Source organism: Meleagris gallopavo, chromosome 2 (assembly GCF_000146605.3).
Source record: "Meleagris gallopavo isolate NT-WF06-2002-E0010 breed Aviagen turkey brand Nicholas breeding stock chromosome 2, Turkey_5.1, whole genome shotgun sequence".
Classification (NCBI taxonomy): domain Eukaryota; kingdom Metazoa; phylum Chordata; class Aves; order Galliformes; family Phasianidae; genus Meleagris; species Meleagris gallopavo.
Window position 1 is genome coordinate 12244400 of NC_015012.2, and position 20266 is coordinate 12264665.

At 41.9% G+C, this 20266-nt stretch overlaps 1 protein-coding gene across 2 annotated transcripts in view; it reads right to left on the minus strand.

Moving 5' to 3' along the window:
- Positions 1–20250, minus strand: part of SNAP25 (synaptosome associated protein 25) — a 59636-nt gene extending 39386 nt beyond the window's left edge. The window contains exon 1 of one of the 2 annotated variants that reach the window (XM_019612609.2): positions 20088–20250. The gene's annotated coding sequence lies outside the window, so the exon portion shown is untranslated. The remainder of the gene's footprint in view (positions 1–20087) is intronic. The other variant, XM_010706628.3, reaches the window with a different exon arrangement.
- Positions 20251–20266: the final 16 nt, after the last annotated feature.

The following is a 20266-nucleotide window of genomic DNA, read 5'->3' on the forward strand; positions in this document are numbered from 1 at the left end:
ACCCACTCAAAAAGAACTGTTTTTTTGGATTTTGATAGAAATGCTCTGGTCTATCAGTATTAGCAAAAAATCCTTTTGCAAATACATGTTTGAGGATTTTGAGAGAGAGAAATATTTTGAAGACAAGAACAATGCTTGCTAATGAAATCATTCTTTGTTAAAATAAGTTCCAATTAGGAATACTGACCTCATTACTGTGTATTTATAGATACCACTCCTGTGAGTTAAGGCAGCAGGATGGGGCACGAACTTCACTTGAACACAATCCAATTTAAATCTAAAACAATCATAGTTTTCTCATGTGTTTTATTTAATGTAAGTGGATGAAGAATCAGTGAGTCCTCTTCCTGGACCTAGTAACGTGAGAACAATTTCATGTTAGGTACAGAATTCAGTTTTTTGAAAGCAACTTTGCTCAGTTCTTTCATAGGGCAGACACCTAACAAGTGAATGCAAAGAGGGAGATAATTCCTTCCTTCATGAAACACCAATGGCACATACAGCAAAAAATCCATGTAGTGTAAGAGATGGTGTAGTGCAGCTGCTGCCTGCAGACTTACCCCACGGGTATATTGAAGACCACAGCTCTTAAGCTTTGAAAATACATATAACAAACACATCTCAAGGACACTGAGCCTGGACCCATCTGGTAAACTGAAAGTCCTTTGTTCAAGCAAGTGAGAAAAAAAAAAAATCCATTGTTGAGGGGAAAAAAAGAAAAAGACTATTTATGTCACTTAAAACAATGAATGCCTTAAAACAACTTTGTGTTTTAGCCTCTGTAAGCATGGAGCCCACTCACTGATGGCCAAGCCATGTCTGACATGCCCCAGGCTTAGCCCAGATGAGCTGTGCAATTGGCAAGGACAGCCAACATGGCTGTGGTCTTAGCCCTCAGGTTCTCTGTCCTCCTCCTCATGTGATGAATTGCCTACAGCTAGTGAAAGAGCTGCACTTCCAGGTGACCTTGAGCACAAGGGAACAGGGGCAAGAGATTTATTTAAGGAGCTGTGGGAGAGGTATGCTCTATTTTTAAAGAAAAATAATCTATTTGGGGAGTTTATTACAACTTTGGACCTGGATGGCTGCCCAAGAACAAGGATCACCCTCCTCCTCAGAGGGATGTAATGCAAAGCCTCCATCAACCTTCACACTCTCTACAGCACCTACCTGCTCATTCAGGCTCACATATTGATTAATCATGGCGTGTTTGCTGGATTTCTTGACTCTCCTTTGCTGCGAACTGCTGTACCAGGCTGAGAGATGAACACAGACCATGCAAAAGTTCACCCTGAAGGGCCCAGGAGTTCTGCTGGAAGCCACTGCAGTTGTAATCATAGCTAGTTTCCAAGCTGCCCGCTGGGCTCCTCTGCTTCCAGACAGTCCCACCAATAGCTGAACACCATTCCCCCTCCTGGACCTCCAAGCGCCTCCAGACGCACAAATCCTCTCTGCAAGTGCTGCTACCAAGATTGGCAACTGATGTCATTTACATGGACTTCTGCAAAGCCTTTGACATGGTCCCACACTACATCCTTATCTCTAAATTGCAGATACATTGATTTGAAGGGTGGAATATTTGGTGGATAGGCAATTGATTGGAACATCACAGCTAGAGTGTTATGGTCAATGGCTCTATGTCCAGGTGGAGGCCAGTAACCCTAAGTGTCCACCAGCAGTCTGTCTTGGCACCGGTACTCTTCAACATCTTTATCAGTGTTGTAGGTGATGGGATTGAGTGCACCTTCAGCAAGTTTGCTGATGACACCAAGCTGAGTGGTGCAGTTGATACAGCAGAAGGAAAGGCTGCCATCCAGAGGGACCTTGATAAACTCAAAAGGTGGGCCCTTGTGAACTTAACGAGGTTAAACAAAGTAAAGTGCAACGTTTTGCATTTGGTTTGAGGTTACCCCAGGTATGTTTACAAACTGGGAGAAGAATTCCTTGAGAGTAGGCATGCTAGAAGGGCTTGGGGGTCCTGGTTGATGAAAAACTTAACATGGGCCAGCAGTGTGCTCTTGCAGCCTGGAAGGCCAATGGTATCCTGGGTTTCATCAGAAGAAGAGTAGCCAACAGGGCAAGGGAGGTGATTGTCCCCCTTTACTCTGCTCTTGAGAGGCCCCATCTGTGTTCAAATCTGGGCCTCACTACACAGGAAAGATGTGGAGCTTTTGGAGAGAATTCAGAGGAGGGTCATGAAGATGATCAAAGGGCTGAAGAACCTCTCCTATGAAGACAGGCTTGAACTAGGCTTGTTCAGCTTGAAGAAGAGGAAACAGCAGGGAGATCTCATTGCAGTTTTAAAGTATTTAAAGGGAAATTATGAACATGATGGAAATCAACTTTTTATGAGTGTAGATGGTATAGGACAGGGGGGTATGGTTTTAAACTAAAGGAGGGGAGATTAACGTTAGATGTCAGGGGGACGTTTTTACTGAGAGAGTGCTGAGGTGCTGGAACAGGTTGCCCAGAGAGGCTTTGGATGCTCTGTCCTTGGAGGTGTTTAAGGTTAGGTTGGATGGGGCCGTGTGCAGTCTGATTTAGTCTGTGATATAGAGGCTGGCAACCTTGCCTGTGGCAGGTAGGTGGGAAGATGATGATCCTTGGGGTCCTTTCCAACCCAAGCCTTCTATGATTCTAAAATTCTACGATTGCAGCGGGGAGTCTGAGAAGGAGCTTTACTTTGCGTTAAACGCAGGCAGAAGTAAAGCAGGGAGGGCATACCGCAGTATCCATCTTAATATTTGATGCAATGAAGCCCTCTGCCTTGGGGATTTGCTCTCAGCTGCCGCAGTCTGTGCAGACTGCTGCAGGATCCAGTGCTGGAATCCTGCAGGAACTGACAGCCACTGGTGCCTGTCTCCAGGGCACAGGGCACAGTGGCAGTGGGAAGGGAGAGGGTCCACGTTCTGCGGTATGCATCTGCTTGGGCAACATGCAGCTGTTAGTGCTCTGCCCTGCCTCTGTTCAAACCCCAGGTGCAGAGAGTCACGATGACAGACTGACAAATTGTTTATATTCTTCTCTTTTCCCTACACCTTCCATTCCTTGTCATGAAGCTGCCTAAAATCTGGGTTAAATAACATAGAGCAGAATCACAAAAAAGACCAATTACATTCTTAGGTTTCATTAGACATTGAGGATAATCACTGTCAGAAACTTCAGACAGGTCCTAGATGAACACAAACCATCATTGATGCCCCACAGACATCTGGCAGCAGTCTGTGAAGCAGACTTAGCTTCAGTCTCAGAGTTTTAGGCACCCCAAAGATAGAGGCCTTGACTTAGAACTTTGTCCTGACATATGGAAACAGCTGTAGCTGTGGCTGATGCTGGCAAATATGGATAATTAATTTTATATGAGTTCTGTATTTAAGAAACAAAGACAGCTTGTGAGAAAGCACTCTGTAGTCCACTTTTTCTTCTCATTTGGAAAGCAGGGAAGTGCCTCAGGCTGAGTACACTGAACCATCTCTGGATCATTGAGGGAAGCTTTTAAAATTAGCAGATCTCTTCTGAGGACTTGGCTTAACAGGCTGGAGCAGGACACTCCCATTTTAATGAAAAAATACAGGGGCTGCTCCAGAAGTAATGCCTCTTATTTTATTCTGTTACTTCATGATATCAGAGGCAAATGTTGATGGTATGACAGTAGAAGTTGAACCTTGACACCATTACATTTTGTTGCTGTGTGATGGATAGCAATGGAGAGGCAGTCTGACACAATGGCATCTGACACGGAAGCGTGCATGAAGCAGTGTGGAACTGAATTCCTCCATGCATAAAAAATGGCACCCACTGACATTCTTCTATGTTTGTTGAACATTTATGGAGACCAAACAGTTGGTGTGAGCACAGTGAGGTGATGGGTGTGGGAATACAAGAAAAACTGTTCAGAGCAGAAGCTGTGGAGCAAGATAAACAGCATGAGAACCAAGGACACCTCTAGAAGAAGAAAGAATGTCTCATGGCTCTGAGTGGATAAGCACCTGTGTGAATGGTTGAAGAGTGTTTTGTAGAATGCTCTGCTGACACGTAAAGGTGGATGGGAAAGTTGTAGGGGTGGACAGGAATGCTAGAAAAAGAAAACTTGTGAAGGTGTATATAAGTGATGTGAGAACTTGTAATAAACAATTTGGATCATTCACATCTGAGTCCGTGCATCAGATGCTACAGATGGGTGCTGCATTTCAGTGACAGCAACAGAGGATCACCTCTGCTGGTGCGGATTTTTATGAGCACAGCATGCAGGCTCTTGTTCATCGCTGGTGAAAATACATAGCTAACAGTGGTGACTGTTCTGAAAAATACTGCTCTGTAGCTGAGAATTCCTTCTATCAAATAGTGTTATTGTGATCTTTGTATCTTTGTGATCTTTGCAGTAGTTTACATCGAAGTTAAATAAATGGCATAACTTTTGGGGTGACTTATGTATTAAAATCCTTCCCTGTCCAACTAAGCTGAAAAAGAAGCTCCTGCAGACCTTTACTCAGAGGAGGTAATCTTACTTCTGCTGAAGCAGCAAAGTATTTCTTATACACCCAGTGGAAGCATATTTTATCTCTAGTATCTTCAGAGCTCATATTGATTACCTTGTCTAACTACAGATACTTATTCATAATGAAAACTGTCAATATTTATTCATATTTAATAAACATTCTTTAAAAGCAGAGATTTTCTTGTTCAACAATATGAAGTAGTTTCCCCCTTTGATAAAAGAGGGCACTCTGCTACTGAAATGACGCATTTCTGTGCTGCATCACAGTAAGAATCTTCCCAGTCCAGTTACCTGTCTCCATCCTAGCTCTTCTTCTGAGGAATGCATAAAACCATCTGAGACAGAAAAAAATAGACCGACCCATTAGCCCTTGGATATAAGTTGATTATTTCCAGGAGTAAGATCATCCACTAGGGAATTTTTTCCTGGTTATTTTAGGTAGGTTTGGGAAATTTCTCATGATGCACTTGGAATCCTAGTCTTTGGCAAGCTCTCCTGCTTCAAACCTCCTCTGACTTAAGACAGAAACAAGAATTAAAATACTCCCCCAAAGCTTAAAAAGGTTATTGTATTTCCAGGACATTTCAACAGGCCTTAAGCACTAATACAAGCTCACAAATACCACAAGCATAGCAAACACTGTTTTTTAGCACAAGTATGGCAAACTGAGTAGAAACTGTGTATCTTCACTTTATTGTATGCAAATGTAACAACAAAATTCACATGAAGGCTTAATTCCTAGAATTAATAAACATATGGAACTGCAGAGCTGGGAGCACTAGATCAGGAGCAAATTAATGTCATTGAGCCAATGAAACTTGACTAGGTAATTTGTGTGCTGCAATTGAACTATTGAGAAGGCTCCTTCATTCCACTGCTGATTAGCAGTTGACCTTGGTTAGAAACTGTATTAATGGTAAGATGTGAAGATGACCTGTCAAGACAGTCTGCCCCCTGAGCCAGCACGGGGAATTATTAATAGACCCTCAGGGGTCCCTGCTCAAGAACTTATCAAATCCAGAGCCAAATCCCAGAGCAGCATTGTGTCACTTCTGTCCACTTCAAGGAAAAGCAAAGAGTCATTAAGTATGTTCTCTCCTCTCCCAACTATCTTGGAGTATAAGTCTGACAACTAGGATTTATTGTCTTAACTATTCCAGACGTAAAGACCATAACCACTGAGGAACAGTGTTAAACAGTTAAAGATCTATGGGCAAATCTGTGGAAATTCATGGCATGAACTATTTCTTGCAGAAACTGAAGAAAGAAAAAAAGAAACCTGCCCTTTGACCCTCAGTAGACGTCCACTCCTGAAATAAGGAAGGAATCTCTAACTACTGTCTGTTCAAAAACTGGACAGAAGAAATATGAGCCTTTCAGACATTCCCAAAATCATCTCTCTGCAAACACCTTGAAAATATTCCCTGAGTAACATATTGCTTCCAACCCATAGTGCATCCTTTCGCAGCCTCTGTGGTGGGTGCTTCTCTCCTCTGTGAGCCAATGATCTGAACAGGTTCCCAGGAGGCACCATGAAAGATCAGTTACAAATGTATATAATGATACAAATAAAACAAATAATTCAGTAGGACCATCAGAATTAAAGCTCCAGCTGTTTTTTGTTGTTGCTGTTGTTGTTGTTTTTAAGAAATTATGTTCCCTTCTGAAATGTGACACAGCATTCACTGTTTCAGCCTATAAAATGTCCAAGGCCTTACATCTTTATGCTTAATTCTATTTCTAGAAGAGACAGGAGATGTATATTAGTATATTAGAGGCTACCAAGCACAGGTTCTGTCTTATCCCGAACATCTAATACATCGTCTCTGGAAATGGCTTAGCCATAGGAATTCCAATCAGTTATCATCTGCTTGATATCACCCAAAAATGAGATGTAAACCTTTCCTACTTTGACTACATTTCCATCACCAGAATTATGAGACTAGAAAAACTTCTTAAACATCTTCAGAGTGCAAGCAACAAAACTTTGTCATCTTCTCTTTCCAGAACTAATTGTTTATCAGTATTTCTTGGCTTTGCAGTCTATAAGAAGTCTAAATACTTCAGGGGGTTTTGGACTAAACAGCAGTACAAATGTCATTCATCAGTATAGACTTTTTGGCAGGAGTTAAAATAGATTCATGCCAGACACATAGATAGACACAAGTAAGCAAAAATATGGAAAAAAGCATCAATTTATGTAGAAGTATGCAGTGTAATGATTTTATAAACTCATCAAATAGTGATCAAAAAGCTTACCACGAAGATTAAAATTCTTAGTTTCTCATATAAGCTTAATTTCCTATCTAATTTCTTACATAACCATATTCTTAGTTCATTACGTATTTTTGCAGAATTGAAATAAAGCACAAGTATTTTTTTCTAAAAAATTATTCTTAACCTTTTTGAAACTTTAACAGAAATGGTTCCCTTTCTATCTACTGGCAAAGCAAATGTGCATTTTTGGTGCCCAGGGAACTCACTACTTTATAAGACATTCTGCAGCCATGGTTGCTAACATGATAGCTATTAAAATAAATGCAGAAGATAATATTACCTATGGAGGGAAGTATTCTTCTCTTTAGTATTGGAATAGGTAAAAAATGGTTAAAAATCCTGAACATTTTTCTCCAACATTTCACATTCTGAGTGTTCAAACTTTGATATATAATTAATATGTCCCCATTTCAGAAATATCAGCTAGTTTAAACAGTAATGGAGACACATACAGAGTGAGGTAAATGAATTCTGGAACAAATTAATTTCAATAGCACTGATTAAAGAATATTTCTGTATTCTTTGCTGGTCTGATCTATTAAGCAAACTATTTTTCTGCATTGTATTTGCTCATCTGTCAGTGATTTAAATGCACCTCTACCAAGATATAATGCAGTAGGACATAGCAACAGTACAGACGAGTAAATCTGACTGATAATTTACTCAAAAATGTAATTAATCACAAACAGTGATGACTGTATCTAGTAGAAGAAATGCTTACTTTTTTTTACATATGCAAAACTTCCAGTATTCCTTTTTACAGAGACAAGTAATGTTGCAAATCTTTTCTTCAATTCATCTTTTCTTCAATTCATCTTTTTCTGAGTATTAGAGAACCTCGTCCTTTAATGGCTTACTCCATTACCTTGTTGTTAACCTTTACAAAGTTAATTCTTCACAAAATTTTACAGTGTGCTTTCCAGAAAAACGGTGCTTATCTTTTACTTTTTTGTGAGTTCTAGGCAGAAAACTTCAAGATCAGTCAGAGATGTTTGCAGTAATGCCCAACTAAACTGTCATCTGACCTAGAAATAGAACTTCTTGAATCACAAACACAAGTGAATGGCTTAATTTCCTATGACATCTGCAGTTACATCTGGACATTTCCCTTTGGTCCATTTGTATTTGGCAGTCCTGCAGTGTGTTTAATTTGGTCAAAGAATGCCAGATAGCTACTCACCATCAGAATCCCACATGCATTCCTTTGAAGGGAGATAGGTCCTAGCAATTCTTTTAAGAAATTTTAAATAGTGGATCCCAAGTGTCTATCTCAGGTCAATGCAGTTCGCCCCTGGCTTGAGAGGTAGACTTTAATCTCGTGCTTCTGTGTGCTATGTCCCATCTGCGACTATGGGGCAGGAGTTTGTGAAAATGAGATTATCAACAAGGCAACAAAAACTTCTTAAATTTCACTGGATCAAAGCCAGCTTCATAGTTCTTCCCCATATTATGACATATAGCAGCAGAGAAAGTGTGAATTTTCTAAAATTCAGATTAAATGGCCTTGTATCAGCATCGCCAGGAACTTCAAATTTGTCATATAACTGTATCATACTACATTAGCCTTCCTGCAATTGCCATTTCTTGCCTTTTTACTCATGGCAGTCCTGAATTGCCTGTCATCTTTCTTTAGGAGGTCTTTTAGAGATATTAAAGATTCTATGAAGGAAGTTGCACTCCAGACAAGCTGTATCACTGTCCTGGATATTCTTTGCTTAGTGTGGTTCTCTAGGGGCTGCATCTCTCGTGACTGCTTCTGGTGACGGTTGCTATTTCTGCATAGATGAGCATCACAGCTCAACTGAGAAAATGTGACCAACATACCTACAACTGCAGTCCTGCATTTTTAATAGCATCCTCCTGGTCCCTTAAAATAACTTTGTTTCACATACCGCTTCTGGGATTCCTATCAAAAATCCTGTGCATGAAAGTACTGGAAGTAATGCTTGCCAAAGCACCATTCCAAAAAGTAAAATAAAAATATTTCATTAAGAATATTCACAAAGAGCAAATTCTGGATCTAAATTTTCACAAGTTTTCAGTCCATCTGTAGCCATTGTACACTCAGTAAGGGAGCAGAAAATCCTCTGTACTTTGTGCATGAAATTGAAGAAACACAGACCAAGGCTGGGGGAGGAGGGGAAGGGTTCATGTGCATGCAGTGAGAAGTCTGAAGAACCAGAAGAAATTTTCTCAGAAATGATTCTGCAAGTCAGTTGAGAAGAAAGTAAAGAAAAATCACAATTTGTGGTGAACAATCCCAGAAGTCAGAAAGATTTCACTGTGTAATTGATTTGCTGCAAATTGTTCTCTTGCTTCTATAACTGTGTTGTGCCTTAAAAGAATCTCAGCTTTGTGACTACTGAGGTACTGATGGGATATTTTTCTCAGCTTTGCTCCTGCTTTGGACTGAAAGAACTGACTCAGTAGAGGTGAGTCAGTTCTGCTCTGCCATTTTGGAGAGAGGACCTGGGCAAGTTCTCCTTTAGACGCACAGTGATTCATAGCAAAATTCCTAATGAGCTCAACTAGATGAGAATAGGCTGCTTTCCTGCCTTGTATAATTCACCACATGCTTGTGCGTATGTAGCTTTCTGCCTGGCTTCTCAGTCTATGAATTAAATTATTATAAACCCAGAGATTTAGGCAGGGGTTGTATACGGTGGCATGCAGAAGACAATAAGTACAGCCCCTGTTTCCTTAGGGCACATTGTGTTCAATGCTTTCTGAACCTCCACTCTTCGCAGTGTGCTTCAGTTCATGCTACTCTTGTCTTTGAAAGGAGGAGCAGCTCTGCAGAATGTTTTCTGCATGATGCAGCTATGCATTATTAATACATTTGCACTTAAGATACTGGCTTTTTGAGTAGGCCCGTTTGTTACTGTGCCCAGAGATTTAAAAATTGCTTAATTACTGCCAGAAAGACCTTCCTTTTTCACTTCAAGTGTGTTCTTAAGTCAGGATTTCCATGTGGTTCAGTCTTGCTGTACTGATTTACCCCAGCTAAGCCACTGGGAGTAAGTGCTGAGCTGAAATGGGAAGTGTCCTTCCTTGGAAACAATTTCCTTTTCTTGTCCATGTTGTTCTGGTTCTTTCAGCTGAGCAGAATGTCTTGTTACAGGCACAGTCTGTCAGCAAAGGACTATTTCTGGCCAATAGGACCTGCCCATGGCAGATTCTCAGCCATCCAGTTGCTAGCATTCTGCACTGATGTTTCTGGCACATTCCTGTAGGTCTTTATGCATTAGGACACTCCTATTCCAAGTGCTCATCTAAATGACTGAAAAAATGCTCTTACTTGTTTTTTGGAATGTCCTTTCTGTGTTGAGGACTCTGTATTGGACCTTCCTGTAATCCTTCTTCACTGTTATCTTGCCCTATTCATAGTAAAAGCATTCTTTCACTCCTTGTTCTTTCACTTCACCTGCTGAAAGTGGGGATGCAGTATGAAGCAATGTTCTTCCTACCCAAGTGAAATGAAACTGAAATGTTATGAGAAATGCAACTAATAAGGAGTTGTTTTCTTAATATAAGAACTGTCATTTTCTGTAACAAAGACCTTAAAACTGGTATTTTTCTGATGAATTTTCAGAGGAATTTTTCTGATGAAGATCCCTGTTGACCTAGCAGCAGCCTCAATAGGTACCAGCCCTGCTGCACATTTATTCAATTCCTCTGTCCTGATGACTGTGAGCCAGCACAGGAGACAAAGCTCCATAACATTTAATTGTAGCTTGTGCTGCTGGGCTGCTTGTCTTGAGCAAAGCAGTAAACCACGAGACACAATCTTCAGAATGACTGGGACTTATTTTCCTTTCTGTCTGTCTCGTAAAGCCATTCATCTGAGCAACTGCTTACAACCATGAATGTGGCATTCACAAATCCCACCTCACACTGGGATCTCATCTCTTCTGGTGATGCCCTTTTTATAGTCTACCACTTTCATTCTGTCTCATGACTTCAGCTGTGAGGCAGTAATTTAACCCCCCATCTGGCACTATTAATTTGCACCGATAACTTCATGACTCTTCTAAAATAGGCTTCTATTTCTAACACACTTGAAAAGGCTTTCTAATAAAAACTGAAGTCTTGTCTGTGCTTTGTGATATTTCATACAGTAGTTTGCTTTTATTATTTTTATTTTTAATGCAACTGCTGCAGAACAAGTGCTTGTCTCATATACTGCAGTGAATAGCTAGCAGCCACTAATGTTTTGCTCAGCTTTTGTCTCTGAAACACAAAGTTGATGATAGTGGAAAACTTGATTAAATTTTGAAGGCTTTCTGACTTCTTACGGAAAGTAGATAGTTTTGAGAAATTGATTCTGGTTGCAGGCATGAATGTCTGGAGATTGGCTGTATGCACAACAGCACACTTTTTGGAGATGCCACCACAAAAACAGGCTAGACCATAGACAGAAGCTAAAGAAATTGAAATCTGTAAACATCTCTGGAGTGCCATGTTCAGTACTTGAAGGTTTAATCTCCCAGCATCAAAGAATTTGTCCTGGCCATTGGCTCAGTGTTTTATCACTTCAACTGCCGGGCTGGGGAACCTTTTAAAATCTTTGCTCATAATCTCGTAAGTGCAAGGAAAGGCTTTCTGGGTGCAAAGAAGAAACAGAAATATTATAATGAGATCCTTACTCAGAAAGAATGGAGATCTCAAGAACATGAGTGGTACTGAGGAAGCCAAGTATTATTCCATAAAGAAATAGGAGTAACCATGGGAAAATCAAAGTAGGGCAGCAGCAGAGCTTCTTATCAATCTAAATAGCAATTCAATAGCAATTTAATTTTCAAGCAAGTAGTTGCATCCACAGTGAAAAACTTACTGGATTTTACTGTTCAATTAAAAACCATATATGGTGACTTTTGCTACCACTGGCAATTCTTGACATCAGGACTGGATAATTTTGTATTACTGGAGAAGCAGTTAGTCTGGGAAAGCCCTTTAGCCTGTAGGATGTTCTTTTTTTATAGGGGGTTCAGCTCACTGATGAGTAACCTGTTCTGACCTCCTAGTCGATGAATCTGGCAAAGATGGAATGATGTTGCTGCCTGCTGTAAGGAGGCAGTCAGCTCTTCATCTCCAACCTGCACTCTTTCCTTGCTTGTCTCTTTATGTTATGAGTGGCCCGTGCTGAACAAAGTCCCCTCTGTGTGTAGCAGCACTGACATCTCTGTCCAGAATGGGGCTGTTAGATACACACTACTTGCTGATAGTGCTGTTCAATATGGTCTAGAGAAATGAAGATAAGGTTGAGTGACAAAAATTTGTTTCCGTCACCGAATCTCCTTCTGGCTTCCCTGACTCTGCATGTGATAAAGCTGTAAAACCAAGGTAGGTTCTGTGCAAATTACTATGTCTGGAGGAAACTAGATTTTTATTCAAGTCTCTGCTGTGCTTTGACCATGTAAACCATATCCAGGTTGTAAACTCTTTCCTTGCATCTCCCTCTCCTGGGTGTGTGGTTTTTCCCACAGCGTTCAGGAAAGACGAAGAGAGCAGAAAGCTAAGGGAGAGGTGAGGTAGGATGGGGAAGAGACTCCTAGACCCACAAACAAAAAGATAGCAGATTTACTGAGGCTTCCAGAGGACAAAAGGTGCTGCTAGGCTCTTCTGTCACATGCTACCATCTATCAGCCTACTTAACACTGTGACATTAAGCACCCTGGGTGCTAATCTGGGAATTGGGGTACTACCATAGCTAACCATGGTCTTGTGATGTCTGCAGCTCACTTGCATTCTTATTTGTCAACTTCTTAGAAACGCACACCAGTTATTGTTTAACAGGCTCAGAAAATCATCTTCAGAGTCTACAAGTTGCTCCAAGAGCATTTTGTACAATTTAGAACAGTTAATTAAGAAAAAAGGAACTAGACAATGCAATGATTTAAAAAATACCTTGCTAATATTGAAAATTGGAGGTATGCAGATGGCCCTTCTGTTTGTTATGTTAAAAAAAAAGTGGGCTAGAGCATTTTAAATTATAGTCAGTGCATTCCTGGTACCTCGAGGGTTTTTTCCACTGTCTCTTTCTTGATGTGCTCAACTCTAAAATGAACTAAACTGACAAGCCTACACCACATCAGAGAGTCATCCAAGCTTTTTTTCCTTTCTCTCTTTTTTTTTCTTAATAAGGAAAACCTCTTATGAAAATTAGACTTGAGGGGACTTGCTGCTTTATTTGGTCTAGTGTCATGTGACCACCAACAAGCATGTCATATAATCCTCTTCATGAATTCATCAACAGCCATTTTAAACCATTTGCTGCCATTGATTGGCCTTTCTATCTCTACTACTCTTGTTGGTATGATAAAAGATGTCTTTTAACAAGAAATGCAAAAATGGGTGCCCTGTCTTAAGGGTATGTTTTTAATGGCAAAAACCGGTAGGCAATCCTTCAGAAGTTTAGGCAACCAACTGACATTTCCATACAACTGAGCAAATAAAACAAATGCTTCTCTGGGGAGAGAGGCTGTTAGAAATTGGTGGTGAATTCTGATTTAATTGGGTTCGCATACCTCAGTTTGTTTCTTGAGGGCTTTTCACATATTTGAGTGTCACTTAGGTGAATACTCTCTGGGAAAGCAAATGTTTGGCTGAAACAATCAAATATTCACAGAACATTTCTGGGTTGTATATTCAGTTGTCACACTGACAGTTTGGCACTGGTGCTGTAGCACTGCTCTCCTCTCTGCAGCTCAACACAGCTCTGGAAAACTCATGGCATTGTGCTGTAGCTGTCCATGAGAATACAACCAAATGTGTGAACGTTACATTTGCCTTCTGGTATGAGGTTCCTTTCTCTTCTTGCTGTCATGAATGTAAATTGAATACTCTCAGTCTATATGACACCTTTCTGCCAAGCTTTCCATAGGTCTGGAGGGCACAGATCATGGGTAACACCCCCTTGAAGGCTAACAGTATTCACCTACACAGGGACAATGTTGCATGTATTAACTTTTAGGTCACCAATCTCAGGCACTGCAGACTGCTATGCCCTAACTTACATAAAAATATCCTTCTAAAGATAGGAGATACCTGTCTTGCACCTAAAGCTGTGGAATGCAAACTAGAAGTTGCTTTAATCTCAATTCTTTGTAGATGAAAGTAATTGAGGCATTTGACAAAGATTATATTTATTTAGTGTGTTATACTTGCACCTGAATCCAGATATTTTGGGTGCAGACCCCTCTGCTTTAATATCTGAACAATAATATCTGAAGCTAAAATGACCATTACTGAGCATCTCTAGTCCACGTAAATTGTGATAGCTCTCTTACTGCTTTCAGCAACAACAAATTGTTCCTAAGAGATGACAGTGCCTAATAAATGGAGAACAGAAATTTCTCTGCCAGTGATGTTGGTCACCTATGGAGTGAGCACTGTTGAGCACAGCAGACCTGAGCTCTGCCCATGTGTGTGTATGCAAAACAGAAGCATGCCAAGCAGGAACAGCTCTGGACCGAATTAAATAGCAAGTCCCTCATGCCTACAGAAATGACAGCTTGTCTGAATCCCTTTAAGGTAAATGATGAGCAGTCTAAGAAAGTGAATGAGAATCAGACCAAACCGAAAATACTAACATGGAGGGGGAAAAAAGAGAACTTTAATTTGCATCTAAAGTGTGGCAAAGCTAATTTTTGTTCCTTTTCTTTTAAAAGATACTTAAATATGCATGGAATACGTCTGTTTAAAAAAATAATCAGTGAATGGTAACACTATTTTGACAGATTAGCTCTTCCAAAGAATCGTACTTTTGTTTCATGACATTTTTAGAGTAGCTGGAGAAAATACGTTTACCTCTGTGGGGCAGATCAATAAACTGGCATGTGTGCAGTTCCACTGTGGGTTATCATTTCCAGGAGAGGGGGAAAACCAAAATGAACAGTTAGCACATCTTCCAAATAGCTGGTTTGTATGAAAAACAAAATTACATTGTCTGGTAAAACTGTGCTGTGACCCAGAAACAGTTTGTCTCCCTGGGGAGAAGAGTAATTATAACATAAATAACTCATGACAAAGGCCATAGCTTGTGCTGTGACCAGAGCCTTTAGTCTTCAACTCACTCCATGCTAATCTTCTATCTTTCTGACAGGCAAGTGACTGCGAAAATGTTTGGAGATTTGCAGCCTGGGATATTTTAGTGAGAATACACAGCTGAGAAAATGTGGGAGATGGACGTGAGCAATGTAGAATTACAAGTTTGTCCTACCAATCATTCCGTAGTGCCTTTGTATGTGTACCTCCCTGTTAATTGGTAGCTTTTGAGTAAGAAATAGCAAATCTTGCAATAATTCTAAAAATCACGTACATGAAGCATCCTTCTCTAACCATGGCCTGGCATATACATTTTAGTGATTAGCACTGACACAGGCTGTGATAACTATCATTTTCCTTGTGAATTCTGCCAGTAAACTGGTACAATAACTCTGTTGTATTAAAAGTACAAGAAAAACTCTAATGTGTAAAAATGTATAAAAACAGTTCTCCTCTTTCTGTTTTAGAAATAGGGACAGCAAGACCGCTATGCCTTTGCTCTTTTATATTTCTATCAGTTATATAGCTGAATAGTCAAACAGTTAAAAATATTGCCTTAAAAGGCCTAGGGCAAGATGCCTATTTTCTTGTGTATTTATTGGAATGAAAGAAAACTTCCCACTACTTCCTGCTTGGGCAAAAAAAAAATGGATTACTTCTGCTAGGAAATGCAGCCTGTGAGATCGAACTGCATTAATTCAACAGAAAGTGCAGATTTCATTTTGCAACACATTCGTTTTCACAATTCTGGCTTTTGCAGCACACAGATGTGCACCTGGGAAAAACTGGGCTGCGTTTTTGGGTGTTATGCCATAACAAAGTTCTGCTGAAGTTACATACCAGCAGAGTGCAGTAGAACCCAACCTGAAATACAGCCAGAATGTGCAGTGTGCCTGTTCACTGTTTCATCATTGCTTACCATCACTACTTGTGAGGCAGGAAACTACTTGAACCTTGAAGCTGTAAGAATCTGCAACAATAAGCCAGACTGGTACAAACAGGACTTGGAGAAAAGATATTTTGAGTTACATCTGTTTCATGAAAAGACTGTTCCTTCAGCAAGTATACTAATTCCAGTTATAAAATATGAATGGTGAGCCCCAGCTCAGCATCATCAGCCTGTAGTGTAACAGCACTCAGTTATGCTAATGCACACCAATTGACAGTGTGGCCTGATAATAAGTTAACTCTCATTTAAAAACAGAAATGGAGCATTGCTAGCTTTTCCAAAAAAGAAAAAAGAAAAAAGAAAAAATAATTTCAAATAGCTGAATTGGCCAGCATTAGCTTTCAGCTTTCAAAGGCCAGGAACAGCCATAATGAATTACATAATATTTCTTTCTTCTCCCTATGCTCGTATTAGAATTCAGCTTCCTCCAATGAATAAGATGACAAAGCTTATCTCTCTTTAGAAAAAGCAACTACTACAAAAACAACACATACACACAAAATAAAATAAAGGAAAAGGGTATAATGCAATGATTTTAGAGGGGACATGTCTGCAGAGGGAATATATCTTGCTTCCCTTTGAAAAAACAAAGCTGCTAGATGTTGTCTTTTGTTATAAGACTCACAATATGATGTGCAAACTTTCTTCATGGGCTTCAGGTCTAACAAATATATGCCCATTGTTGGGAGTGGAATGCTTTCCATACCCTGTACACATCTCCATTGGCACGCAGCTTACTCAGAGATTCATCCAAAGTCTAGCTCACTGCTGGAACTATTTTCATTGATTTCGACTGATTCTGGATTAGAAGCCTTAAAATAATCAAAATCAAAAGTCCATGCTCATCTCCCATCCTGACAGAATCTTAATGCTTTGTCCAAGTCTGTGTTTCTTTCATCACAATGCTCTTTAAAAGTAAGCAGAAGAGGACTGTAGGTCTGCATGACAGTGAGGCAAGAGAGGTGGAAATAGAAGCACAAACAATGACAGATGTGAAGGCAAAGATAAATTTCATTCTCAAGTAACAGGGCAGATGAGCCAAACACTTCCTCTAGGCCATTCAAATCCACTGGCATTCAAAATATTTTTGAGTCTTGAAACATCAGCCACAGGTCGTCATAAAGCAGGAAGGAACAACTTGAAGCCTATCAAGTTGATATATGCTTGTTCTTGGCAGTAAGAAAAGTCCTGGAAAATCCAGTGAGATGCAGGACAGCTTATTAAAAATTATTGTTTGATGAGAGGCAGATTTTGCTGGTGGGAGTGTGTATCTGAGGCAGTATTTGTGGAAGAAATAACAAAGGGGTGATAGGCAAGAAGTAGGAATATAAATTGTATGTTTTGGAGAAGTGCTTGTTGTAATATGATGCAGAAGCTGAATCTGCAAGGTCAGTAAGAAAGGAAGCCAGAGTTTATCTAAGTAAGGGCACAGATATCAGTAAAGGCTCAAAAATGATGAGCTAAAAGAAATAAGCTGTTCTTTGACAGCTGATGTTCCTGGCAAACTATATCCAGCTCTCCCAGGAGTAGATATATGAGCCCTGGTGCCTGCTCCAAAGCCCAGCCTCCTAGAGGTAATTGTGATCTGCCTGAGACTTGCATCCTGCTGCAGTTCTCAAACACATTATTCTTCTCTCTGTTAGATGCTCTAAAAAGCTTCAACAATTATACTGTTACAGCCTACCTGGCACTCACCCAGCCCAAAGGTGACTGCATTTCTAGCAGTGAAGGAAACTTCAGATACAGAAAAATGTACTCATTCCAGCAAAGGCCATAAAGTGAGCTTACATTTGTTGTGGTTTTAAGTGACTTAAACCCTAGAAGTCTGAAATAAATGTGTATGTGTTTTAAGATGTACAAATAAAAGTGCTGTGATTACATTACAGTTATGAGAAATTCAGGAAAAAATATCAGGAAAAAAAAAAAAAGTATGGTTGTGTAACAAGCCAAGGAAACTCTTTTCCTTTCTTCCTAGTCTTTTTTACATTCCTGAGAGGAGGAACTGTTAAGAGATTGAGTTCTCCATTCTGCTGTATACTTTCCATTTTACCTCAAATGTTGCAACATATACAGAGGCTATAGCACTGTGACACAAAAGCCTAAAAATTGCTGAAGTTGTTAATACTGTCAGGAGAACATGTTGATTAGTTACCTTGTTCAGTTACAGCCGTGCAAGCATTAGGTATAGACTACAGTTTATTTGGCTTAGTAATTTAATCTCACTATTTGTTGCTATGCCTAACCTGTATGGAGATGAATGAAAAGCGTTCTGTTGACCTGAAAAGCAGCTTCCATCTCCAGTGCAGTATATCTGCAAACTGGAGCTTTTTCACTAGATGTACTTTAAAGGTATTTTATTTTTCTGCCCTCGTGAGTTCAGTGGACACAGAATCCGGTCAGTGCTCTTGGATATCTCACTTTGATTTCCTAGCTAGCTGTAGAAATATAATTAAACTGTGTTTATTTGGAGTTGCTGTTTAGCTGCATTTTGTTTCGTAACATGCTCAGTTATTTCCAGTCCTCCTGACTTCAGTGGGAGCCTCAAGCTCTTGCTTTAGCAAATCAGGCCTACTTATACCTTTACTTTGGTCACTTCTGCTGTGTCTTTGGCACTCGTCCTAGGAATCAAACTCTTCATCAGTGACCTCCCTGCCAACCCGTTATGCACTATGCAGAAGCAACGGAAAACCACTGCCACTTTTTCCTAGACTGGTATCTTTGGCCATGATTCAGCGACATGCAGGGATATGGAGGGTCAATTCTGCAGCTATATCCCCTGGAGCTCTCATCTCCCAGATGGCCCCATTCCCTCCCCTCTAGCCCATAGAGGTGGCTGCCTCATTGTCATGGTCTGTGGAGTTCAGAGCTAGGATGGAGCAGGGAGGAGAGGGGCAGGCATGTCCTTGTGGATGCAGCATACCAGGGCTGGCAGTAGCCAGGTATGGCTTGGAGGATTGTTCTACCATCCCCAGGCTTCACCACAGACCGGCCTCTCCATCCCCACCCCCTTCCCCCCGCCCCCTTTCCAGCTGGGAATGAAACCAGCAGCAATTACTCAAGCCAAGCACGTAAATCTGACAGATCCCGCGGCCCTCATTTGACGCAGCTACGCAGTGCAATGTCTGGACGCCCAACCCACTCCCCTCTTCCCCTCTTTATTTGCCCTGCAGAAAACAGCAAAGTTACCAACTTTGCCAGCAGTGAGCTTTACCAAGGGGAGAAGGAAAATGGGGTGCCAGGGGCAAGAAGATCAGGGAAAAAGGATCAGCAGGGACAGGAAAGCCGGGGCCAAGAGTGCAAGGTGGGTTTGGTTGCATTGCATGAGGAGCTGAGCTGCCCCGGCTCAAGGCTGCAGAGCGCCCGGGGCTGACTCTCTGTGGATGCAGGGATGCCCTAGGGGCTGCCGCTGGTCCGGAGGGACCCCACAGACCAGATGTTACATAATTCCGGTTTCCCTTGCACCAATGCCCTTCCACCAGCGGGCCGGGTGGGAGACAGGCTGAATTGCTAAATGCCGCTGAATTTCAAGAACCGAAGCTTACTATTTTTATTTATTTATTTATTTTAATTTCGACCCCTTTGCACTCCAACTTGACGAGGAACCCCGCAAAACCCGAACTGTTTCAGCCTGATGTCCCGTCCCGGAAGGAGCGAGCAGCGCAGTTGTCAGTACGTTTCCCATGCGGCAGGGCAGGGGCTGCCCGGGGCTGGCGGCCGGGGGTGGTGCGGATCCGCAGGGCGCTGCAGCGCGCCCGCCTCCGTCTGCACCAGGGCTCCGCGCCCGGGGCGCCGCGGCGCTCTCCGCGGTGCTGAAGACGGACGCTGTCCGCGGTGCTGAACCGCCTCCCGTTCCCGCAGAGCCGCAGTACTCCCTGCCGACCTGCCCCCGGCCTCCGTCCGCGGTGCCGAAGCGCCGCCGCAGCCCTGCGCGGTGCGGCGCGGGAAGGGCGCTGCAGTGCCCTGGGCGGCTGCAGCCCTGCGCTACCCAGCCGAGCAGAGAGCCCGCAGCACCCTGCTCCCGGGCCGCGTTAGAAATGCGCTGCTCGCCCTTCTCCGCCGGCTTCCTGCCGCCTTCGAGCGAGCCCGATACGGAGGAAACACAGAGCTCGGCTCTCTGCCATGGTTCCAGCTGGCGATAAGGCTGGCGGCAGAATTACGCCCCTCTCCTCGACTTCCTCCATCCCTGTAGCAACCCAGATACAGGAGACAAAACGCCGAGCGGGTCCCTCTTTAAACAAATCCTTTTATCGCTTCATTTTCATTAATACGGCCCCCTCCCCTTGGGCAGTTGGTGGCCCGGTGGTCTCCCGCCCTTACCTCGGCTTGTGCAGCGCTCTGCCGGGCAGCCTTGGCGGACTCGGTGGCTCGGTGCCGCAGCTGGGAGGCAAGGACAGCCGCTGCTGACCTCCTCGGGTCTCCTTCTTCAACGGACCGAGAGCCGTGCCCTCATCAAAGATGGCCGTCCGCTCCTACGTCAGCAGCTTTTAATAGCCCTC